Below are 25721 nucleotides of genomic sequence, written 5' to 3' on the forward strand. Positions count from 1 at the left end.
TGGAGACGAGGCATACATTTGTTACTAGAAAAAAAATTTCTGATTGTGAGATTAATCAAGAAGAAGAAATATTGTAGAATATTTGAATAGTTTTTAAAGTGAAATTTTCAGGGCAAAAAGCTTCGTTTCGCAGCATCTAGGTCAAGTGGGGGCAGGATGGTCGTAAATATTTAAATCTGTCACCATATTTCCATAATACGGTTTTCATGTATGTAAATTTATCTAAAAGACACACCCTTATTTTTATCTGGTATCTGGGCTGAAATTCTTATGTTCATCCTCAAATCCTGCTTCTCCCTCTTACCGTACGTATATTGTGCCCAAGCGGGTGTGGAATACAGTGACCGTATTTCTGGCTGTGCCAGGCACCTTTGCTAGCAGAAAGGGGTGCTATTAATAATTACACTGAGCCAACAGTCACAGATCAGAGGGTAGCCTGTGGTCACCATGCCTTGAAACGTTGACCTTCTCTCTTCGCATTGCCCGGACCAGGCCTTTCTCTCTCACCTGGCCACAGTCCTCTCATCCTCCTGCTTCTGGACTTTCCTCCCTCTCATCAACCTTTTATCGGTAGCAGGGTTGATTTTCTAATACACAGATGTACTTGTTTCACTTTTCTCCTTAGAAGCCTCTGGGTCCCCATTTCATGATAAAGTCTGGGCTCCTGGGTGTTATTAAAGGGCCCTAAAAATAAGATCTTTGCTTCATCTGCCACCATTTAGTACTTTTTAAATTTTATGAACATAATCACACTGGTTTACTTCCAACAAGGCCATGCACTTTTACACACTGTGCTTTTGCCCATGCTGTTCCAGTGCTTAGCCTGCCTCCCCACCGGCCCCACTGCTTACCTCCTTGCATGTGGCAGGAGTGCAATGGCATCTCTCCTTTGGAGCGTCCGGATTACCCCAGAGCTAGAACTAGTGGCTCCTTCCTAGAAGGTCTCCTGGGCCTCTCCTGTACGCCTGTCTTTGAACCCTCGTGCACTTAACCCCGAGAGGCAGTACACCATGGTGGTACAGATCTGGTCCCCTGGCATGGATTGTGGCCTTCCACTTGGTACTGTGGGACTTTGGTTTGGAGGGCTCTTTGTGCCTCAGTTTTCCCATCTGAGAAATGGGAACAATAGTAATACTTATCTCCTAGGGTAGTTGTAAGGTTTATAAAGAGTGGTGCCTGAAAGGAGCCTGTTCCTTGGCATGTGATGACCCTGCAGTTGTCTGTGAACGGTAGTAGCTGTCAACTCTCAGGTACCCATGCCTGTTTCTCCAGCTGGCATCTGGGTGCATAAATAGAAGGACTCTGGCAATGTCATTTGGGTCACTGGGTGTTTGCGTGTGCATATATTCTAGTCCCTGCTGATTTCTTGCTGTAATGCTTTGGATTGAGATTAACTACATAGAGCTGCCAATTTCTTTGACAGTGTCCCAGTGACCTGATGACCTGGGGCCCGCTGGGTCCCTTAAGTCAAGGGAGGGGATCCAGGACAAAGACCTAATTTCCCCGTCCCCTTCCTCACTCTGTGCTTGCCAAGGAAAAGAAAGGCAGGGGGAAGGGAGGGGAAGGATGGCCACATGCTAGCCTGTAACCATGACTGGTTTTAAAGAGAAGAAGCCCCCAGCACAGAGATTGCAGGTTGTAAGCCCCGCCTCTGACCCGGAGAAGTTGCTGTCTGGTTTCTCCCAGTGTGGAAGCCTCTCATTAGGTGGTTTCTTGCTCCTCCCACCTCTGGTTTTGAATAGTTTGAGGGGGAGGATGACTTTCCTGGTCTGATTGTTGGCCGACAGGCCAGACAGTTCTGGGGACTAGTGATGGGCTCCCCTTCTGGCACATCACTAGTGGGGGGCCGGTCATCCACCTTCTCCTTGCCCCTAGTGTTCCCTTCAAACCAGTGCCATACCTTCCGCCCCTCCACCTCAGGTGATGATTGGGCTGAAGACCTTTTGAGAACTTGAGGGGAAACGCCCTACATACTCAGCACTCTTAACTGTGAAAGTTAATTTTAGTTCCACACAAGTTCTTACTTGAATGCTGGCCACATATGTTGTATGTTCCTATCACCCTGCTCCTGAATTCTGCTAGGGGCTAGTGTCTAGCTTTAGTACTTTTCTTTCTTTTTACTTGGTTGGAAAGTAAAACAGGTGGTTTTAAAATCCCCTGAAAGGTGGTTTTAAAATCCGCATGAGGGGCGCCTGGGTGGCTCAGTCGTTAAGCGTCTGCCTTCCGCTCAGGTCAGGATCCCAGGGTCCTGGGATCAAGCCCCGCATCGGGCTCTCTGCTCAGCAGAAAACCTGCTTCTCCCTCTCCCACTCCCCCGCTTATGTTACCTCTCTTGCTGTGTCTCTCTCTGTCAAAAAAATAAATAAAATCTTTAAAATCCGCATGAGATGTGCTAGGCTTTCTGCTGAAGCGGCTGGGGAAACAGCTAGCCTGAGTCTTAGCTCCTGCTGAATTAGCTCTAAAAGGGCCATGGCAAGCCTTACCATGGGCTTTTCTCTAAAATATGCAGTGATTGAAGGGCACCTGGGTGGCTCAGCCAGTTAAGCATCTGCCTTTGACTCAGGTCATGATCCCAGGGTTCTGGGATCGAGTCCCACATCGGGCTCTTTGCTCATCAGGGACCCTGATTCTCCCTCTCCCTCTGCCTGCCGCTCCCCCTGCTTGTGCTCGCTCTCTCTCTCTGTCAAATAAATAAATAAATAAAAATAAAATATGCAGTGATTTAAAACTGAACAGCAATAGCAATGAAAATGCTCTGAGTGGTGTTTAGAAATGCCAAAAGGGCCGTTTGTAACCTAGCCTGAGCTTGGTTGGTCCCCATCCCCTTGGGGAGCCTCGTAGGTTGTCACTAGAAAAGAGACTTGCCTGAACTTTTTTCTTGCGTGTGTGTGCTTTGAAGACCAGGCCTTCCCAAAACCAGGGAGATGCACAGCCTCCCCCACAGATTTGAGCTCGTGCCTGGTTAGCCCTGCTTCATGTAGCATGTGCTCGGAAATGCTGATGGCCACTTCAGGGAGCAACTGAAGCTCTTTGAAACAAAGAGCCCAGGTTTGTGCCTTGCAGGAACATCTTACTACAATTCAGTGAACCCCGGTCATGCATTAGGTACTTTTCTACCTATGGAGGATGAGGGCAGTGGAAGGTAGATAGTAAAATGAGGTCTGCAACGTCCTGGGGCATCCGACTCCCCACCAAAGTCTCCCCTCTGCACAGGTGGAAGGAGCTAGGTGGGGGTGGGGAAGGGGCACAGTTGGCATCACGAATAATGATGCCCTTTTATACCATATTCCCTAATGCAGTATACGACTTAGTAAGATGCACTGAGTTTGCCCCAGCTCCTAATCATTTCTGACGGGTGCTTGGTAATTTGGTAAGTGTTCCTTATGTTGTGTGCTTTATGTCAGTTATATGCATAAAACTAGGTGTGTTAGTAACTGTTGGTGTGGATAATGTTACTATTATTTTGGCAGTGTTGATATTTGGATTTTAATACATACTCATACCCATTGGGAGTGATTTTCTGTTGGCTTTTCTCTATCAAAGCTTTTTAATTTTATGTAAATGATTAAGTAATTTCTTTTGTTATTTCTTCAGAGCCTTGTACGTTCTGGAGAGCGTTGTTTTGTGGTCACTGAGTCTAGTGATTATTGCAATATGTTTCTTTCCTCAGAGATCTTCAAGTACTTGTCTGATCAGAGGTGTTTTCATGTCTTTGATCATGCTCTAAAAGAGACTTTTCTTGCTTTGTGCATGACTTTGCAACCATTTTTAAAAGCCCTCAAACTGCTAAAGTTGAAGAGAAAATCACTTGGTTCTTAATCCCAAGTTTGGCTCCCTGCTGCAGCTTCCAGGCCGCGGGGCTGTGGGGATGTTGATGGTGCAGGCTAGAGCCTGCTGGAAGGGTGGCCACCGTCTGGCCTGGGAAATAGCCCCCATGTTCCCAGAAACTGACTGTATACCTTTCCTAGTACCACACACTCGGTGGCTTAAAGCAACAGAAGTTTATTGTTTCACGGTTCTGGAGGCAAGAAGTCTGAAGTCCAGGTGTTGGCAGCCGCACTCCCTCTGACACCTGGAGGGGAGAGTCCTTCCTTGCCTCTTATGAGCTTCAGGTTACCTCAGGCTTTGGCGTTCCTTGGCCTGCAGCTGTGGAGCTGCGGTCTCTGCCCTCATCATCAATCACATGGTGGCCCCCCTGTGTCTCTGGCTTCTTATAAGGACACCAGTCACACTGGGTCAGGGACCCCACCACCACGCTCTGTCGTGATGCGTGCCGGTGGGAGGTGGAAAAGGACGTGAATGCCAGCTTCCTCAGTGGCTGTCTTGGCTCTGCCTTGGCTCACTAGTGAGGTGCTGGCCTGTCCCTGGAAGGGGCTTGTCCAGCTGCAGTATGACAGGTAAACTCAGGCCACCATCACCACGCTGGGCCACTTCAGGGGGGAACGTGGTGGCATCTGTGGAAGACCAGCCTCATATCGGAGAGACAAGAAGACATTTAGCAATTCATGAGTCTTTTGCAGAGTTGCTTTAGATACATCCCTTTCCTGGAAACTAAAATATCACAGCTAGCAAAAGGCAGTTTTGTCTTGTTTGATTTTCCTGAAGTAAAATGCAAAGTGTAAAAGTTGATGTCTCTTCCGTGACTCACAGCTTTGAATACTGCATCTTCTTCATCTGATCATTGTTTGGGTGACGGAGGTCTGCAGACTCCGTTCCTTGCGGGCCACGTACTCTGCCACATCAGCTCCGTTTACTCTCTAACAGAGAACAGAAACATATGTCCTTGTGCATCGTGAATTTCCAGCATGTAAGCATGAACAGAACTGAAGGCATACTTGTTACAGTCTTTGTAAAAGCAGTGTTAGATGTGAATGAGTCCTCCGGTCATTGATTCTGTTGAAAACATAATTTTCTGCTCTTAGGAAGACATGGCTTTTTCAGTTTACATCTTTTCTCTAGTTGATGTCAGAACTTCCTGGCTTATCAATCACAGTATGCTAAATGGCATAATTATGAGCCAGTGGGGACCCTGTGATCATTTAGTTGGTTGGTTGGTTTTCCATTTTTAATTAGTGAGGTGTTTTGTTTTGTTCTGTTTTATTTTGTTTTAATTGCAAAAGTAACCCAGTGCACAAGGGCTGACTTGCCTGTAATCACCAGGATGGGGGCATGGTTAGCAGTCTCTGTATTAATTTGTTCCTGCTCAGATGTTATTTAGATGTTAACTGTTCTACAGGTTGGTGTGAGTTGCCTTTGGTAGAATTTTAGGTAAAAGGCAGAGCTAGTGGTTGAACGGTGCCCTTGGGTGGGGATTCTCTTGTGTCGCTCACATATAGGGTGCTTTTTATTTAGGGTAAGAATAGCTTGATGCGGAGTTGGCTCTGAGCTGGTCTTACTTGCTGGTTGTAAACTGTGCAAGTGGTAAGTGCTAATTTGTATGGCCAGTAAGAAGTATTTCCCCCCCTGAAGATTGAGCTTGGGACGAAGGGGAGAGGAAAGGTTCATTTGCTTACATAGCAAATTGTTCCCGATTTCCTTTTCATGCCAGTAATGGTGGGTACCGCTTCCAATGAAGTGTGAAGGGGCATGTGACATTCACGAGCCGTTTCTACCATGTACCAGAAGCTGTGCTAGGAATGCATGGAGGAATGCACGTCATTCTTGCCTTCCTGTGTCCCAGCGGGTAAAGGCTAAGGGTATACAATGTGAAGAGGTTTTCGGGTTTTTACAACAAAAGTGAGCATGAATGTACTATTATCACTCATATATAATAATGCTAATCACTAACATTTAAATTGAGCATGGGTATGGGTCAGGCCATTGTTAAGTGCTTTCCATAAAAGATTCTCACTTAATCTAGTGGAAACTATAGCACCTTCAAAATTGTGAACAAAGGGCATGGCATTTTGGCCTCTGGAGGAAACACCTATCTGCCTGCTCTGGGTCCGGTGTCCAGCTGTGTTCCAGGTCCTGGGGAGTGGGCTGGGTGACAGATCCGCATCGCTAGTGTTTCTGACATTTCCCATTTCAGCATTCTTGTGATATACATAGGTATTTCATCCTATAAAACCGACTGCATAGGATATATATGGCTAAAGATAAGAAATTGTGAATGCAGGTGGACAGCCTCACAATTCAGAATGCTTTCTGGAGCAGGCATGTGGTTCTGGGTAATGTCGCTGGGAGCCTGAGGTGGCCATGATGTTTGTGTGCCAGTGGGCACAGCACGGAGGGCAGTTTCCCCTCCCCACCGAGGAGCCTCTCTGGAAGCTTCCTTTTCCTGTGCTGTCTGGAGCCATAGGACAAAATAGTCATAGTGTTGTCAGTGGGGAGGGACATGGGAATGTAGTTCTTGATAATCACAGAGATAAAATTAAAGCGGAGTAAAAGTGACTCAATCAGAGGACCTCCAATAGAAAGCTGTATTTTAATGCTGCCTGGTTTACCTCTTTTGACCTGAAAGGACCCACAGATGGGTTTCCCTGCCATGAAATACGGGGAGAGTGTAAACCAGCCGGGATGGAGTGGGAGCTGCCGAGCTCATCTGACCAGGCCGTGTCAGTGTCAGCTCAGGTGTCTGAAGCCTTCCTGCCAAGGCTGGGGTCACCCTGCTGTGTGCACAGCGATGTTTGCTATTGTGCTTTGTATGAAAAAGCCCGGGAGAACTCAGTCATATGCAGAACGTCACCCCTGGGCTAGCAGGAGGTTGGGCATAGGGTGCTTAATTCCTCCTAGTGAGTGCAGTGTCTTTTTATTTATTTGTTCTTATCTGGCGTGCTGAAGAAAATGGATGATTATAGCTGGTAGCGATGAAATCCTTCTGATACAGAAAGACACTCCAGGGAGACACCAGTCATTTAACCCAGACCATTCTGTCCCCTGCACTTATTATCTTTTGCCTTTTTTTTTTTTTGCATCTTTTCATCTATGTGTGTCCACCCTTTGCCCATCTGTCGATTTTCTCATTTACCTTCTGCTTTATTTGCCTTATTCTCCTGTCCCTTCCATTGTACAGTTCTCTATCAGTTAATTAATTCACTCATCCAGCCTTTTATCGATCCTCTCTTCTGTGGAGGGATGCACGATTAGTGTTGTGGAGAGAACGGTAAATTGCAGACAGTCTCCACACCTGATACAGGGAAGACAGAGAAATGTATACAGATGGCTCTGATACCAAACAAAACGGTTATTTTGAGTCTGGGTAATAGCAACCGTTACCATTAACTGAGCAGCACTAGCTGTGTGCTGGGCCTGGCTGGGAGTTCTTGCTCATCTCACCTGGCCCTGGGAACAGCTAGTGGGCGGTGGGGTACAGGGCGGGCGTGCTGGCCCACGCTCGCCCCGGAAGCTCTCTGGATTTGGAGACTTTGCGGCCAGCCTTGGGGTTGGCCTTGAACTCCACTTGGGTCTGATGTCTGCTCCACTGGAGGCACGGGCCGCTAGGAGGTTCCTTCAGCGCACGGCCTGTATGTGTGTTTAGGAGAAGGATGAATTGCCACAATCCCGGGGCTGTGAAGGAGAGCTAAATCCTTTTGTAAAGGACCTGACGTGTGCCGGCTCAGGGTACGGCTCTGGAGGGCGGCAGCCTGGCCCTTCGGATTCCTGTCTCTACTGCTGTCTCTGGTTTTTCTGCATCCTCGAGTCCTGGCCTCTGCCCTGTCCTCCTTCCTGCCATCCCCGGGCTCCAGCGTTGCACCCTTCCTAGGTCTCTTCCCTTCCCATGTGTCCTGGAGGCCAGGAGGGCTGCCTTCGGGCCCGCTGCCTTAGTACCAGCCCCTGCCTGGCCCCTTGCGGCTGAGTGGCCTTGGGCAGCTTCCCTGACCTCTGCTTCTCAGCCCCTCATTCTCACGAGTAGACGCTCTCAGCGCTGGCCCCAGGGGACTGTCATCAGACTCAGAGGAGGGGACCCCCGCCAGGCCTCAGCTGGGCCTGGTGCCCTGCCAGGGCTTGGAGGATGTCAGTGTCCATGAGTGTGGTGGTTTGCGTTTTGCCTCTTGTCTGCGCTTTGTTTCGACTGTGCCTGGGTTCTGGTCTGGCACCCCGAGGGGTGGCGGCACCTAGGCAGCTGCCTGTCCCTCCTGCCTTCCTGATCTGTGCAGCCTGTGGCCCTGTACCACTCAGCTGCCTTTCTCTTTCCTGGGTCCTTTTCTTCCTGCAGAAGGAGGGTCAGCTCAGGGCCATGGAAGGCGTGGACACCCCAACCCCAGGTCTAATCCTATTGCTGCAGTTGCCTCGGGCCAGTTCCCCCAACTGGACCAATTTGGGCACCCCCACCCCATGTCCACTGTTGAGGTCGTAGCGCCCCCGCCCCCCCGGTCTGTGTTTGAGGACAGGGCCTCTAAGGAAGGAATCAAGGTTAAATAAGTTCCTAAGGGTGGGGCCCTGCTTGGATAGGACTCGTGTCCTCCTGAGAAGAGCGCCGAGGACCTGGCTGTCTCTCCACCACGTGAAGACACAGCTAGAAGGCGAGAAGGCTGCTGTTGGCAAGCCAGGAACAGAGCTCTCAGGAACCACATCAGCCCACACCTTGATCTGGGACTTCCAACCTCCAGAACTATGAACACATAATTCTGTTGTTTCATCCACTCCCTCTGTGATCTTTTCTTACGTTAGCCCAAGCAAACGAATACAGTGAGCCTCACTGGGCTCCTCACTGCAGGGGAGACCGGCTCCCCCCACCCTCCGAGGGCATCCCCGCAGCCAGCTTCCCTTTTGCGAGAAATGCCCGGCTCTGCTCTCTCGCCTTGACAACAGTGAGGAGTGTGGGATGGGAAGATCGAGACCAGTGCTTTTTTGCTTCACTTTGGACCCCTGGCCTTTCCGTAGGAGAAACTCGTCCCCCCGTGTGAGCCCGGCTCCTCTGTGATGGGACTGGTGTGCAGACCCCTGGCTCACAGGTCGCTCGCTGGCCATTCGAGGGACCAGGTGCACCGAGTGGACTCCTGCCACTCAGGGGCAGATTCTGCTTCAGACCCTGCCCTTCTGAGGTGGCACCCGCTGTACCGGGATGCAAAAATGAGGACCAGGCCTGTAAAAGCTGCCAAGTGCTGACTTTCTTTTCACTTTGGTTCATTTGAATTTGGGGGGCTTGGAAGCGGGAGGAAGGAGACCCGTTCTGAATACAGTGAGCCTCAAATCAGCTACATGAGTTAGACGTCAGAGTTAGACACTATCGCTGTCATTGGTTTAAAGGGTTTTGATGCCCTGGCAACTCCTACACCCATAAATACCCTCCGTGGGGCAAGCCACTGCCTAAAAGTAGGTTCAGAGGAGAGGGAAGCTCTTCTGTTTGCCACCATTTCTGTCAGCACCATTTAGCTGATGGCCGTGCAGCCTGATGCTTAGCTTTCTTCTCTGGTTTGTATATGCACACCCATATTCTGTCCAAGTTACTTTTCTCATTAACGGGGATGGATATTCTGAAACTACTATTGCTTGTCTTCATCTCTTAACAAGTCCTGTAAGTAGTATTTACATGTATGTGTGTATCGTACTCTATAGGAGGGTGTTCCCTAGGGTGTATTAGAGAACTAGATACGTGATGGAAGAGCTGCTCCTGCCCAGGGCAGATCTTACTAACCTTCCCCAAGACACCTTCTGTTTCTGAGTTTTCTAGTTTTTGTTTCTTTTCTTTAAAAGTTCTTTATCCGTGAAATGTCTGCTTTTTCCTAGTTTCCCTCTATTCCTTCTCTTCATTTTTAAATAGCTTTAACTCAGTTATAAGCCATTGTAATTCACCACTCTGCTTCAAGACAGAAGCCATCGTATTAATTCCATGTGTTTTTGACAGAGGGAGATGGTAGTCAGGGCAGTGGATCTCTTATTTTTTGACTTACGTTATTATTTTTTTTTTTTAAGATTTTATTTATTTGAGAGAGAGAGAGAGAGAGAGAGACAACATGAGCAGAGAGAGGGGCAGAAGAAGAAGCAGACTCCTCGCTGAGCAGGGAGCCTGGCTCGGGGCTCCATCCCAGGATCCTGGGATCATGACCTGAGCTGAAGGCAGATGCTTAAATGACTGAGCCACCCAGGTGCCCCATTGCCTTGAGTTCTTAAAAATGTATTCTAGTTGTGTTAATCTTTTCAGAATGCTAAGCAGATGTGGACAAGTTCCTCCAATTTAAAATATAAAATGATTGTGATGTATCTAACGCATGCGTCTCTGCCAGGCTTTTCTTCCGCAGGCCCCCCAGAGACTGGCCGCAGACCCCCCTGAGCTGCTCTGGGGAAGGATCTGTCCTCTTCGCCTTCCTGGGTGGCTCGACCAGGACCTTCCCACAGGGGTGATGACCAACCAGGCCAAGGTTGCATTCGTACATGTACTTGACCCTGGTGCACAAAAGAAAGTTTCATAACATTTTTCAATGAGAAAAAATTACCCTATTTCTTTTGATCCTAATAAGAGAGTTCTTTCCAATGGGAGAACTGTTTTTTGGGAGATTCTCTTGCTAGATAACATCCTAATATGGGCAATAAAACGTGTCTGTGAAATGCATTGCAAAGCGTTTATGGCCTATTACAATCTCTTGTGAGCATCTTGCCCTGTGGTTCGTGGTTCTGAAACTAGAGTTTGTTCCAAATTAGCTAGAGGGCTTTTTGAGACAGACTGCTGCCCCCAACCTCCTAGTTTTTGCCTCTGGAGCCTGGAGTGGGCGCCAGTAATTTACATTTCTGGGAAGCTTCCTAGTGTCTCTGCTGCTGGTCAGGCACGAGGGGAGAACCATTGCCCTGGCCACCAGAAAACATTGGCCACTAGCAGCAGTTAACTGAATTTCCACAGATGGGTGCTGACTTCTGTCTTCACTCCCGGCTTGGAGGAGGAGCATACAATCAGAGCCTAATGCATAGTATAATCAATCGTGTGTTAAATGCAAATGAGCAGAAGTGGCTTATCTTCAAAACATCTTAATTTTTATTGCTTGTGCTATGTGAAGTGTTATTTCCCATTTGTAGAATGGGAAGAATTAAAAGTTGATTTGTGAGCTAAAAATACAGTCAGCTCCTTCTTCGTCAAAACCCATAAATAGGCCTGCACATTAGACATAAAAGCAAACCATTAAGAAACAGTGCTCGTGTCCTTAGAATTTGTTGATCGGATTACAGTTACAGACTCTCATTTCTTCACTTCCTGCAGCTTGTGTAACTGCTTACCACCTATTTTTAGGAGGTCTTGCACTGCTGACTCAGAGTGGTAACCAGTGCTGAGCTCTCTGCTGCTTGGTGCCATAAGCTGGTAGGTGGCCAGGCTCCTAAAACGGGTAAGGTTATATGCCTGGGCGCTGTGTGAGGTGGTGTGCTGGGGAGTGCGTCCCTGGGCAGGCAGCCTGGGGGCCCAGCCACCTCCCCTGGCCCCTTCTTGCTGCTTCACACACGTGAGATGAGCCGTAGATGGGGTCCCCGGGTCTGGTGGTGCTGCATGAAGCTATCTCCCTGATGGGCTGTCTCCCTGCCCCTCAGCCTCTGGCTCATCTTCATTCTCAGGCAGAGGGGCTCAGCGCCAGGGTGGGCTGCTGGAACCCCTGGCCTTTGGCTCCATTCTCAGCACACCTGGAAAGAAGTGGAGCTTGTCTTCAGTGGGCTCTGCCTCTGTCTTTAAGGCTGCGGTCCAGATGGGCCTCTTGCCACCCGCTGATGAGCACAGGCAAGTCATGGGGGGTTTTCAGCTCTGTGCTTTGACCTCTGACCCATGCCAGAGCAAGAGTCTGGATGGTCAGCCTGTGCTGATAAGGAAAGCTCTCGCCCACAGGGCTTCATAAGTAATCAGCCAGAATGAAACTGTCCTCCCTTTCATGACAACACACAGATACAAACCACTAGGATAGTTCTCTGGTCTAGTAGAACTTGACAAGAATTGGATGACACAGCTTGGGTGCTGTGACCTCCAGCCAGGAAACTTTGGGGCTCCGGAAATAGCCTTGAGTAACATAACTGGAAGGGTGCTTGAGCCACCCTGAAGCCCGCGTGGCCTGGGGCTCAGCCATTCTGCACCTTTCTTTTCTCATTTGTGAAGTGAAGGGCTTAGACCACATCTGTAATCCTTCCCCCATGAAGATTTAAATTCTAGTAATCTGTAAGAGAATGTTGATTTCATCTGGAGAAGCCTGGGGAAGTGATGTCAATTACAGCCACGCTGATAAGAAATTGGTCTTTTCTCGTCTCATTTAATCTCTTGTGCCTTCAGTGCTTTGTCCTTGCCCCAGAGAATGGAATGGGCACGGGTGTAGGCTCCGTCAATTTCAGGGTGGCTGTTGTGTGGGGCTGGCAGGGCTGGGGGCTGTATGGGATGTGGGGGCTTAAAATACCCATTTACTGAACACACCTTCTCTCCTCCCTCAGGCCTCACCAGCTGGCATTTTCCAGCAGTTTTATCTTGGCTTCATGTCCTTGGGATGTCCTTATTCTTTACTTGTGTATCAGCACAGTTTATTATATGTTTATAGAGTACTCTGATGGGCTCAGCTTCTTGGCAGTGAGAGACATTTCTCACGGACTCACTTTAAAACAGCGGATCACGGTGACCTGGCTGAGCGGGTGCTTGATAAATGCTTTAATTTTTATAATTTCACAATTCACACAAACCAGTGCCACACACTCTCATCACAGCCTGTGAGCCGGAAAGTGTACATAGTTTGATCAGCGTGCAGATGACACAGCTGCTGTATGTGCTTTCCTAGGACACTAAAGGTTTCACTGTCTGATGTGTAGTCCACAGCTGAATAAATTCTCACAATGTTATTGAATGAATGAACTGATTATTCTTTTTCTTGGGCGGGGTGGAGTTCAAATTACCAAAAACTTAATGTTTTTGGAAGTATATTCATAAGCAAAAGGAAGAGCATTAATACCTTAGCAGTGGATGGTAAAAAGCAGGCTTATGGGGCGCCTGGGTGGCTCTGCCAGTTAAGCGGTTAAGCGTCTGCCTTCGGCTCAGGTCATGATCCTCGGGTCCTGGGATCGAGCCTCGCATCAGGCTCCCTGCTCCACGGGGAGTCTGCTTCTCCCTCTCCTTCTGCCGCTCCCCCTGCTTCTGTGCTCTCTCTTGCTCCCCCCACCCATATTTAAAAGAAAAAAAAAAAGGCTTATGAGTGTGTCAGAACTCTTCTTCTACCCAGTCCTGCCGCACCACGTGGAAAGACCGAGGAGATTTCAGGAGCTGGGTTCTGTGGTGGCCTCGCTGGCCCCTCGCTCTGGGGCCTGGGGTTGCTCTACTAGCCTTCCGAGGGAGAAGGTGGTTTGGAGCCTGCAGGTTTCTGAAGGCCCTTCAGGCTGCCCTATTTTTTGATGTTCTGGACTCTCATTTGTAAGGTGTGATTTCTTTCTTTCTTTCTTTCTTTCTTTTTTTAAATACTATTTGAGAGAGCGCGCCCTCTCACACAAGCGAGGAGAGGGCCAGAGGGAGATGCAGACTCCCTGCTGAGCGGGGACCCCCCCCCACCCACGGTGCTCGATCCTGGGACTCCAGGAATATGACCTGAGCTGAAGGCAGACACTTCACGGACTGAGCTACCAGGGTGCCCCTAAGCTGTGATTTCTTAGTTTACAGGATAATCATATTCAGTGTAGTTTTTAAAGGTAGAATCATAGCATGAATCCTCATGAATATCCATTATTAGAACTTCAGCACATAGTTCTGAATGGCCAGTCTTGTTCCATCTGAACTCCTGCACACTCCAGTGGCCTATTTTTGTAGCAAATCTGAGATATCAGTTCATCTGTAAATATTATAGTAAATACTCCAGTAACTAATTTCTTATTATTACCAAACCTGTGACTACTGTTCCAATTTCCCCAATTATTTCAGACCCTTATTGCTGTTGAATGGTGTGTTTGCTTTCTCCACCCTCTCATTTTTTTCCCCCACGGTGATTGATTTGTTGGAGAAAGCAAGTCTTTCGTCCTTTGGGTTTCCCACAGCTGCAGCTTGCTAACCAGACCCTCATTTGCCATGCCTGCCAGCCCCTGTGTTTCCTTCCTGTAAGCTGCTGGTCAGATCTGGAGCCCTTTCTGCTCTGATTTTCAGGCAGAACTCCATCGTGGGTGGTGTGTACTTCAGGAGGAGGGCATGAGAACAGACAGCCCTGGTGATCACTGCCTCCATCCAGAATTCATCAGGGTTTCAAAATGATGCCATTCTGATCATGTTCTTCCTTCTCTGTTTCCTAGCCAGATGAGGAGAATGTGCGGCTGTTAGCCTGAGGTCCGCTTACGCAGGAAAGTCTTGCCTTTTCTTTGGCAGTTCTCAGAATAAATAGTTCTGGTTCCCCAGCATCCTCCACAAGCCACCAGTGAGGTGGTTTGCTTGTGTGTTTTTAGAGACATTATGAGCTCATGATCTAAGGTATTTCTGGAGCATTTTCTTTCATTGCGGCTGGCATCCTTGTTATGCTGAGAGTGCCCGGCTGCAGCCTAGCTGGGCTGCTTGAGCTTGCTTCTGTGTTCCGTTGCTCATGCCCAGAGTCTGTGACGTCATCGCCACTGAAGGCTAAGGGCTGTCGTGCTTCGGGTCCGACCGGCTGTGCCCACCCCAGGCAGAGGTCCACATTTCAAAGACCGTGGTCCCATTAGGAGGAAGTGGAATTTGGGGACTGCAGTTTGGGAGTTAGGGATCATTGCTTCCAGACTGATTGTTGGATCTGGGCCTTTTCAGTGGACAGAGGTGGGTTTGTTCACTCATTTGTTTTGGTTGGTTTTCTGACATAATCCTCTGTAAGTTCACGCAGATATTTCTAATTGAGAATTCGAATTACAGCATATTTTACTTCTTTGGTTTTATATTTGTATCACTTTTCTCTTAGGCTGAAAGTTTTTCTCCCTAGGAACATTGGCGTAAGAACTTATTTGCTTGATTATCTTATTTATAGACAACACATACATGTTTAGAATAACTACCAACATTTTTACCAACCATATGAGTAGTGGAAATGGCAGAGGGTATCTTTGTCCTCAGGGTTTATCCCTCTAGGGAAATACAGTCAAATTACTGTGTTTCTAAGTCTTTTGGAATAATGTCTCTCTCTGTTTATGTCACCGACTCAATATATAATTTGGTTAATTGGTTTCCATTCTGCTTTTGATTTTTAGGACTTAAAAAAGTTAATATTGGTTTATAGTTACATAAACCATTTAGATGGTTCCAGAGCCAGAAGTGTGCTCAAAGTCTCATTCTGTATCTTCAGGCTCTTCTCGCTCAAGCCCTTTCCATCACTATTTGTAAAAAGATGATTTTTTCCTTCCTCCTTTTATTTATTGCTTTTTAATGCAAGCACAGACATACATTCATACAGTTGTATATTTGTTTTTAATATTTCTCATTTTCTTAAATAAACAATAACATGCATTACCCACTTTTCCAAAGCTAGAGTTTAGAGGTTGTCTTCTAATTATATGGCATACTGTGACTTAGTTAATCATGACACTGAGTTTAACTGAATGTGCCATTTTGGAAGGGGTGATTATAGCAACTGCCGTCTAAATATTTTAATCACATTCCAGAATAGTTAGAAAATACATGAATATTCCTGTCTTATTTTTGCTGTTTAAAAAGAAAACAACACAACTTGGTCTACTTAATTTACATGTATTCTAGTTCGGTGGTTCTCAGCGGGGTAATTTCGTCCCTCAGGGGACATTGGGCAATGCCTGCAGTGTCTGGAGACATTTTTGATTGTCACCATTCCGGGGAGGATGGGGGTTGCTGCTCACCGTGCTCCAGTGCTCGGGAGAGCTTTGCAACAGAGGTTGATCGGCGCTCACACGTCAGTGAGCCACTGGTGAGAAACCCTCTGTTTCAACCACAATTTCGAGAGCTTGGGTCACCTCACTCGTCCTCCCTCTCTCTCTCTCTTTTCTCTCTCTTCTTTTTCAGTAGATTTATGTCTAGGACTTCAGGAGAACAGAAGTCATTTAAAATGAAAAGACCCGAGGGGCGCCTGGGTGACTCAGTTGGTTAGGTGTCCGACTCTTGGTTTCTGCTTGGGTCAAGATCTCAGGGTCCTGGGATCAAGCCCCGCATTGGGCTTCCAGCGAGCCCTGCATCAGGCTTCCAGCTCCGCGGGGAGTTTGCTTCTCCCTGTCCCTCTGCCTCTCCTGCCTGCTCATGCTTTCTCTCTCTCAAAAAAAAAAAAAGTTAAAAAAAAAAAAAAAAGATTGTGCTTCAGAGGCACATGTGTGAGTGTAGGTGACCCACGGGGAGGTTAGCAGTGTTGCTGCTCTTATGAAATTATTTTGTCATTGATGATGTGCATGATAACAGGATACATTTTTCTTATCTCTGTGCTTTGCATTTTCTCTATTATCTTATGAAATACTCCATTTCACTAAAAAGAGGACTGAATAATTCAACCGCATTGTGGTTTTAATGCGATATGGATAAAAGGGGGTATGCTCCCTTTTTCAGGTAGGGGGCACCTGGAGGCTATTGACAGTGGGGTCATTTGCACTTGGTCCTTCCCAGAGAGGGCCTGGGAGTGTGAGGAAGGGCATAGGAGGCCGAGGTTTTGATGTTGAAGGTGGACATTGTCCGGTCCTTGATGGTTTCAGAGCCTTGTCTACCTTTTGCCTTTGGTGATGAAGAAGAGATCCAGTAGTTTAGTGTTATTCCAGATGTTCCTAACATCACTGTTCTTTTTCCTTTTTTTTTCCCCCTTGTACTTCCCACTCTTGCATCGGGTAAATTAAGTGATTTGGGGGGAAAAAAACCTGATCGGCATTTCTTCTTCTTCTTCTTTTTTTTTTTTTAAGATTGTATTTATTAGAGAGAGAGAGCCAAAGAGAGCACTAGTGGGGAGGAGAGGGAGAAGCAGGCTCCCCATGAGCAGGGAGCCCGATGTGGGACTTGATTTTAGGACACCGGGATCATGACCTGAGCCGAAGGCAGACGCTTAACCCACTGAGCCACCCAGGCGCCCCTCGGCATCTCTTCTTGACACGAGTAAATGCAATAGCAGTTCGATTCCAGGAAAGGAAATATGTATCACTAGAACAGTTAAGACATTAATGATGACAGTTCACAGGTTTGGCAGCCCTCTTAGGAGTTGGTCTTCTAGGATAAATTTTATTAACATTTTACTTGTGAGTGTTAACACTTCTTTGTGGTTGGTTTCGATGCTGCTGGTGGGCGTGGAAGAGTGCTCAGATCATTAGGAGGGTGGTCTTTCAGAAATAGATTGAGTCATCAAAACTCCTTTCTGGTTTTAATTTGTGGCCCGAAGATATAAACATTTATTATCCGTTTTAGGCCTTTGATTCATTTCCTATGCCACCAACCCTTTTCTTTCTGCATCTTCCCCTGCCCCCACAAGAGAGAAGCTGACATTGATTTATAAGCCTTTTTCCTTTGCTAAATTCAGAACTTTACAAAATACCCCTATTTCAGCCTTTCAACTCGTATTTTAGGGGAAGCCCTTAAATATTGATAGGGTTCTGAAGCCTGGGGTTGATTTTTTTTTTTTTCCCCCTGCACGGAAATAAAACAAGAATTTGTGCTATTCTGAGTGGTGAGGGTTGCACTCAGGGTTCTAGAGCATGAATGAAGGGACCACCAGCACCACAATTCCATGTTGTTCAGTATAGAGGCAGAAGATGGTTTGTGCATGTCTTTCGAAGGAAGAAAAGTCAGTGTGCCCAAGCAGCAAGCCACCAGCCTGTGTGGGCAAGTGGAAGGAAGTCTTCAGATACTCCTGTGGGCACTGCAGGAAGCCACGCACAGGACAGGGGCTTAGGGACTTCAGGGTTGGTGGGGGGTATAGCGTGGTCCTCCTCTTGTTGAGGCTCCTGCCAGGCCCGTGGGAGAGGGCTGTTAATCCCAGTCAATAAGTCCCTGGGTTTGCAGCAACTCACAACCAAGATGAGATTCATTATGGTTCTCCCATAGTTGGAATGAGGGAGCAGAAGCCAAGTGTTTTGTAACCACAGGTAAAACAAAGCACCTTAGATTGTGGATGCCTATAAGCTTCTGCCTTTCTGTGGAAGCAGGATGCTTCTAGAAAACAAAACTAGTTCGTAAATTTGGCACTGAGAACTCTTTCAGCAGGTTGGGGTGGACTCATTAGTTTATGATTTCATCACTTTTTTTTAAAGGTACTGGCAACTAGCTGCAGATTTTTAAAGAGTTTAATCATCCTAAGGAAGGTCTGACTGCAGGATGACTAGCTGCATTAATCTGATTCAGTTCATTTCCGAAGAGAACAAAATTATAACTACATTTTCGTTCATTTACTGGTGTGATCCATCTATTTCAGGGCGAATATTAAATTATCTCCTAGCTCCAGAAGATGTGTTTTTGAACAGAAGTATCTGTAGGATTTAGTGTTCTGTGAAAGGAGTAGGTGTTAAGGTTAGCTTATTGTAAGATTTGTTTTCTATCTGCTATTATTTTGTTGAAGGAAATTTTTATTTGAAAGAGTAATACATATAAAAGCAAACAAACAGGCAAAAGGCAACTGAAATCTAACATGGAGGGAAGCCTTCCTCCTATCCCGGGCGCCCAGATGGCCTTACCAGAGGCAAGGTTTATGGTTTGTTGTACGTCCAGAATGTTCTGGAAATATCTAAGTAATAGGTTACTCAACTCATTAGTTTCCCTCTTGTTTCCCCCCTTTTTCTTTTTATAATATAAAGAGATTTCTCTATTAACTTTCAAAAATAAGTAAAACCATTAAATAGTACATTTTAATTGGTGAATTTTTATGGCATGTGAATTATATCTCAATTTAATAAAAAGTAACCTAAGAGTTTGGGGACTGATTTTAGAAGAAATGAAGGGTGAAATGCTTTCATCTTCAGATAATCAGATATCAATGGTGAGGTTCCTCAGAGATCCCTGTAGCTTGGATTAAAAACATATTTTTATGGGTTATTTAGATGGAGAAGCCTGTAGTGAGCTCACCAAGGTTACTGATAATTAAGTTCAAATGGGTCATGAATCTCAACATAACGAGGATAAACTGCCGGGATATACCTGAGGCAGCTTAACCCAGCAGCCAAGTGGTAGTTAAGTCTCTACATAGATAAACGCATTTGGGGAAAATAACCTGAAGTGTTCTTACCTTGTTTTTCTGAGGTAACTATCTATTTTTGAACTCTTTCCTATTTAGAACTTAGAGACATTCCTCCTGTTTTATAAGTGAAAAGCGCTTTGTCTTTAGATGTAATGTATTTTACTGTTTTCCTACTGATGGGCATTTAGGCTGTTTCTATTTTCATACGTCTTACCCAATTGCTTTTCATAGAGTTGTGCAATTTTGCATTTTCGTCACCAGTGCACGAGCCTACCTGCTTCCCCATAGCCTCACCAAATACGCCGTTTTATCACACTAAAATAAAAAAAATTGTTCTTTTATTTTGAAATACATTTTAGCTTACAAAAAATTGCAAAAATGATACAAAAAACTTCTGCCTCCCTTGACCCAGCTTCCTCAAATGTTGACATTTTATTTATTTTTAAAGATTTTATTTATTTGAGAGAGCACAAGCAGGGGGAGCAGCACACAGAGGGAAAGGGAGAAGCAGGCTCCCTGCTGAGCAGAGAGCCCTACAGGGAGCTTGGCACCAGGGTCCTGGGATCATGACCAGAAGCCAAGGCAGACGCTTAACCGACTGAGCCACCCAGGTGCCCCAGATGTTAACATTTTAAAGATTTTATTTATTTATTTGAGACAGAGAGAATGAGAGAGAGAGAGCACATGAGAGGGGGGAAGGTCAGAGGGAGAAGCAGGCTCCCTGCCGAGCAGGGAGCCCGATGCGGGACTCGATGCGGGACTCGATCCAGGGACCCCAGGATCATGACCTGAGCCGAAAGCAGTCGCTTAACCAACTGAGCCACCCAGGCGCCCCAGATGTTAACATTTTAAATAACCACATGATAGTGATCAAAATGGGAAGTTCACATTGACACCGTGCTATCTGTTACCACATTTTCTGGTCTCTGACAGTCTGATAGGTGAGAGGTGGTATCTTCATATGACTCTAGTATACGTTTATTTTATTGAAGCCCAGCATTTATCTGAAAGGCAGATATTTTCCTACCCAGTTTCCTTTGCCTCTTTTTCTTGATTGGCTGGTCTTCTTATCAATTGTAAGGAGCTCTTCCTGAATCAGGAAGAGTAGGCCTTGGTCTGTGTCACGAATTGCAAATATCCCTTTTCTTTTTGTCTTTTGGATTTGCCTGGGGTATATTTTGCCATGTAAAAAAAGTTTGTATTTTTATGTAGATGAATTCAAACATCTTTTGTGGTTTCTGGATTTTTAGTCATAGATTTAAAAAAGTTTTTCCTTCAAGGCTATAAAGAATTTCTTCCATATGTCCTTCTATACTTTTATTTTTCACGGTAAACCTTAGATGCATTTGGAATTCATCCTGTTTGTAGGATGTGAAGTGTGTCTCCATCTTTCTTCCAGATGGCTACCAAAGTATCCCATCACTATTTATTGAGAAGTCTTGCCTTTTTCCCAGTGACTGGAGCTAGCACCCTTTATCATATACTAAATTCCCAGAAGCACTTGGGTCTATTTGTGTTCCTGTTTCTTAGTTCTGTTACATGCCATGCCAAACTGGAAGAGATGAGTTCTCTGAAAACTTTCTATTATCTTAAATAAACAAAACAAAATAGCATTCTGTGAAAGTCTGTAAAAAGCTAATGGCTATGCTTGCATATCAGTAAATGAGACAGCAGAGGCCCAAAGATCACAGAGTTGTTTGGGCCTAGGGTAGAAGGCAGATGGTTCCCTCTCTTGTGTCCAAAAGTGGGTAAAATAATATCTATTGCAAGAAGGCATATTGATGGTCCTTACCTGGCCCACCCCTCTGCAGTCTCGCCAGCTGTGTTCTTGGATGTGGGAGGCGAGTTAAGGATGTATGGTGAGAAATTTGATTGAAAATAGTTAATGATAACATATTTTCTTTTTTTTTTTTTAAAAGAGAGGGAGGGTGTGTAAGAGTTCCTTGAAGAGTTTTCTTTGGTAAGTGTAGATTCTGGTCTTTGGGAAATCTGTTTCATTTAGAACCACTGTGCTCATGTGACATCATTAAGCCTTTCTTTCCATCAGTGTTTAACAGAGATCATAACCAGTTCCCCCCCTTACCACGTGATCCTTTGGAAGAGGGTTCAGTGTAGTTGTTCGACCCAGGTGCACTGTTGAGCCTGGCTGTCCTTGGTCTTCAGCATGAGCGGCAGTAGGCATAAGGTCAAGGCCAAGGGCTCCCAAGTGACTGGAATTCTCACTGCACCTTGCACTCAGCACACCTCAGCCCATCCCCTAACTCCTCTGCTGCGAACGGGGACAGTGAAACATCCTGGTGTCAGGACTGAATGTGATAATGTAGGAGAAGTGCTCAGCCTAGTGTCTGGCACCCAGTAAATTCTAAGTAAAGGCTTGCTGTTTCATTGGTCTGTTTCCTTCCCTTGTTAGTGCATGAAACTCCGAGGCCCACAGTTCCTGGATTTGCAGGCTGAAGGAAGGTAGGATATAATTTGGGAGTAAATAAGCGAGTGGGATATATGTGTTCGAGTAGCACATGGCAGGCTGAACCACAGATGAGGTGAGGCGAACTTCAGCGTTCGAAGGTCTAAAACAAGAAGGTGTTCTTTCTGTCCTTGGTCCGTCCGAGAGAGGGACCCAGAGCAGCATAGGCGTGGTGGTGCTTCGTGTTATGTAGGACCAGTAGCAGGAGCGGGACAGATCACCTTTCACGTACATTTTTGTTGGTGTTTTTGGTCAAAAAGAAGAATCCTCAAAATGGATCGTATAGAACAGGTATCGTTGAGAAGAAATTAAAGCTCAAAAGGAGAAAAGTTAGGAGGAGAGCGCTTGACTGCTTTGCATTCACACACTGAGGTTCAGATGACATATGCGCGCTCACAGGTGGATGGCAGGATCCCTGCTGATATTCTTTGCGGCCTTGAAGGAGAGAAGTACCAGAAGGCTGGAGATAGCGAATGTCCTTATTTTCTAAATGGAGAAAAAGGCAGAATCAGGAAAGAGGCCTTTAACCAGATTACGGAATGGAGGTGAAAGCTGGCAGCCAGGAGCCTGTCGGCATCTCTTCTCCTTGATGCCACGTGGCTGGATGTCAGCAGGGTGCCTGCATAAAGTCGGACCCACTTCTATCTCTAGTGTTAACGTACCTGCTCACCCTGGGCCCTCCCCTCTTGACCCTGGTCACTCTTTAGGAGCCTTCTGGGCCGTAGTCTTCTTGGGGATTTGTCTGTGGTTGTCTGCCCTCCCCGTGCTCTGTTCCCCCAACCCTATCCCCTGACCAGTGCCCTTGACTTCCGCTTACCCCCAGATCATCTCGTGCACTCCGTACGAGGTTGGGGAACAGTCATGTGTTTTTTACATTCATAGTCCATTTCCATACAAAAAAAGGGTGTACAGCATCAACAGACAGAAAAGGAGAAAATGTGAGGGACAGAGTATGTGAGACGTAGCTCAGTGGAGTGAGGGGAGTGGCTCATGGCACAAAGGAATTATAGGGAGTGCCGGGGCCAAAGGAGAGAAAGGACATTTCTCACCTCCACTCATTGTCCTCTGATCTCCCAGTTGGCTAAGCTTATCTCCTCTGATAACAGCTGTGGGGATTGCTCTTGGTGTTCTCCAGCCGGCCCCATTCAAAGGTTGGGTGTTTAGGGGCAGGGTGGCCCTGAGCTCACTCACCGCCACGAGGATAGGCATTTCAGTGTCTCACAGGGGGAACAAAGTAATGTTTTCTCTGAGCACCTACTATGTACCGGGAACTTTGCTGGGTGCTTTTTATGGCTACTTACTGTATACAACACATCTGTAAGGTAATCCTTTTCTCTTTATCCTCTATTTTATAGGAGAGAACTTAAGCTTTAGACGTGGTAAGCCATCTGGCCGAAAGACAGAGCCAAGCAGGGGTGGAGTTGGCATTTCATTCCAGAGCCAAAGCTCGTTCACCAAATCAGGTAACAGGCCTGTCTCCGTGCATGTTGAACTATTATGTGGATTAGGAGCTGGTTGGACGGCCACAGCCACAGAATGTGGACTGCTAGCTCGATCGTCCCTGAGTTCAGGTCTCAGATGCCTGCTGTCCTTGGCTGTGATCTGTGCCGCAGCATGGATGTTAACCTGTGTGTCAGATTTGTAGGTGATAAACGGATGGAGAGATAGGGAGCATCCATGACGGAATCAGAATCTAGAACTCCTGTGGAGCACGGTACTGGTAGGAGTTCAAAACATACTTGTTGGATTAATTAACTTGAAGTCTGTCTAGAAGCGGGAACAGTATTGGGATAGTGAGTTTCAGGGAACCTTGGCATTGTTCCACCGAGGAAGGTTTTGCTTGGAGAAGAGATCCCGAGAGACCTTCCTATTGGAAGGTTGGTCTCTGGAAAGCGAGATTAGTCCTACTTTCTGTTGCATCATAAATTATTTTTTACCTAAAGCTGTTACACACACACACACACACACACACACTCAGTTTGCTTGTCTCCTTAGAATTTTTTATTTTTTATTTTTTAAAGCAGATACTGGCAGATATTTTGGGTAGCACACATCTGTTTTATAAGTTATCTCACACAGTTCAGCTGTTTTTTTTTTTTTTTTAAAGATTTTATTTATTTATTTGACAGAGAGAGACAGCGAGAGAGGGAACACAAGCAGGGGGAGTGGGAGAGGGAGAAGCAGGCTTCCCGCTGAGCAGGGAGCCCGATGCGGGGCTCGATCCCAGGACCCTGGGGCCATGACCTGAGCCGAAGGCAGACGCCTAACAACTGAGCCACCCAGGCGCCCCTGATTTTTTTTTTTTGTAGGTGTGTTTTCTTATAGCAAATGAAATAAAGAGCACGCTGTGTCACCTCCTATTTGACTTTGGTCCCTGACCAGCCCGAGTTCTTTAGGAAGGACAGCATCTGTGCTGTGCCTTATTTATGTACAGTGTTTGCACACAGCAGATGTGCAACACATTTTCATTGAATAAGTGTGACTTTCATTCCACCAGCGAGGTGACTGATACTGCCTCCAAGGAAACAGGCTTTGGGGCAAAGTAGCAGCCTCAACACCCTGTAACTACAAAGACATAGAACGGGGATTGGCATCCAGTTTAAAACAAAGTCCTTGCGTCCTTTACATCATACACAGAGGCACGGCCAACTTCATTACCTGGATTAATCTTCTTTCAGACAACCCTTGTATTTGAATATTTAGGGTTGAGAGAATAGGGCTTCTTGAACTGGCCCTTTTCACTTTCTGGTCTTTTCTCTGCAGTACTGGTTCTTAACTGGGGCTGACATTTTAACCACCTAGGAGCTTTTCCAAACTGCAGATATTGTAATTCAGTAGGTCTCAGGTGGGATCCGTTTAGAATGAATAGGCAAGCTAAAGCCCTTCCCATTTCTGGACAGCATGGTTAGAACACTCAAGATTCCGGCTATTGTACATAAGCTGAAGATACTCTGTATTTTGCCGAGTTGTAAATCTGAGTGATGGGTTGTAAGATGAAAGAGAAATTGAACTCATGAGCTGAATCTGTTTTGTCCCGCAGCCTCTCAAAAGGTTTTGGCTTCGCTTGCATGTTTTTATGGGACAAATTCCATGCAAAGAGGCAATTATGAATTTCAGAGTTTATTAATTTCAAGACATACTCCATAAAGGGGTTGGTTGAGTAAAATGGCGAATTCAGAGAAAGTTTGAAATCTCCTCTTGACTCTGTTTCCTCTGTGCACAAAATTGCATTGTGGAGTGGAAGTTTATCATTTCATAATGTGTGTAAATGAAGGGATCAAAGCTTTTTCTTTTTGACGCTTACACTGGGTGAGGATTATCTGAGAAAACCTGGGAGACCAAGGAAATGGGTTTGACTTTCTGCCAGGTGGTCATTGAAATGTTTTTTTCTTTGTGCCCAATTAAAAGGCTGGACATGTAGATTTTCACGCTCTTGTCTGGTTTCAGCTTTGGAAGTGCTTACACAGCTAATCTGGCATTTGTGATAATTTCCACTTCGAGCTCACCAGGAGGCTCTTTGGGGATATTCAGACAGAAATGACTTAATTGGATTTCAGCCCACACACAGCATTTGAATGGCTTTATCAATGGCATTAATTGGGCAGCTGCCATAGGAAGTCATATATATATATATATATATATATATATATATATATGTATGTATTTTTTTTTTTTGAGCTCTAGAATTTCAAAGTACTCTTCGATTCATTCTCTCTCATTGGTTCATTGCTAATTTATTTAACAAATGAAAAACTCAAGAAAAATGAATTTATTACAGTAAAATTAAGAAATATGGTTTGTAAGTAGAATTCTCATTTGGTTTTGGCATAGTTAGGTTATTATCTGTATTTAAGGTTCCATGTTGACACTCATGGGCTGGCTCAAGGACAATTGTATAAGGGATTCAGGGTCTCTTGGATTGAAATTTGGGAGGAGAGGATTCTGGGCCAGATGGTACTGAATGCTGTAGGGTATTGGACAATTGCAACAGATCTTAAAAATATAATTAAAGAAGTGAAAGTTTATTGGATGATAAATGTCTGTTATTATCATTTTATCGAGCGCCTGCCATGTGGCCAAGCCATATGGACCTCAGCATGTGGAGGTCCTTTCCTAGAGGCTCTTCCTGTCTAGATAGCCTTTAAATAGGGGAGTTTATGATTATAAAAGAATGATTTCTGCAGGAACATCTTCCATTCCTATAGAATGTCCCCAAGCAGGGAACTGGTTGAGTTCATTTCTGAACAATGAGTTGGATT

At 45.9% G+C, this 25721-nt stretch overlaps 1 protein-coding gene across 13 annotated transcripts in view; it reads left to right on the forward strand.

Annotated features, from left to right (window-relative positions):
• The window catches only part of NCK2 (NCK adaptor protein 2), a 147672-nt gene that overhangs the window by 38076 nt on the left and 83875 nt on the right, over window positions 1-25721 (forward strand). For 9 of the 13 annotated variants that reach the window (XM_035001888.1, XM_035001884.1, XM_035001886.1 and 6 more), the window contains one exon: window positions 22818-22925. The exons of 3 other annotated variants lie outside the window; for them this stretch is intronic. The gene's annotated coding sequence lies outside the window, so the exon portion shown is untranslated. Of the gene's footprint in view, window positions 1-21408; window positions 21459-22817; window positions 22926-25721 lie in introns of all 13 variants that reach the window. One more of the 13 variants, XM_035001881.1, reaches the window with a different exon arrangement.

The sequence above is a fragment of the Mirounga leonina genome, unplaced genomic scaffold, assembly GCF_011800145.1.
Source record: "Mirounga leonina isolate KUSES-001 unplaced genomic scaffold, KU_Mleo_1.0 Mir_125, whole genome shotgun sequence".
Classification (NCBI taxonomy): domain Eukaryota; kingdom Metazoa; phylum Chordata; class Mammalia; order Carnivora; family Phocidae; genus Mirounga; species Mirounga leonina.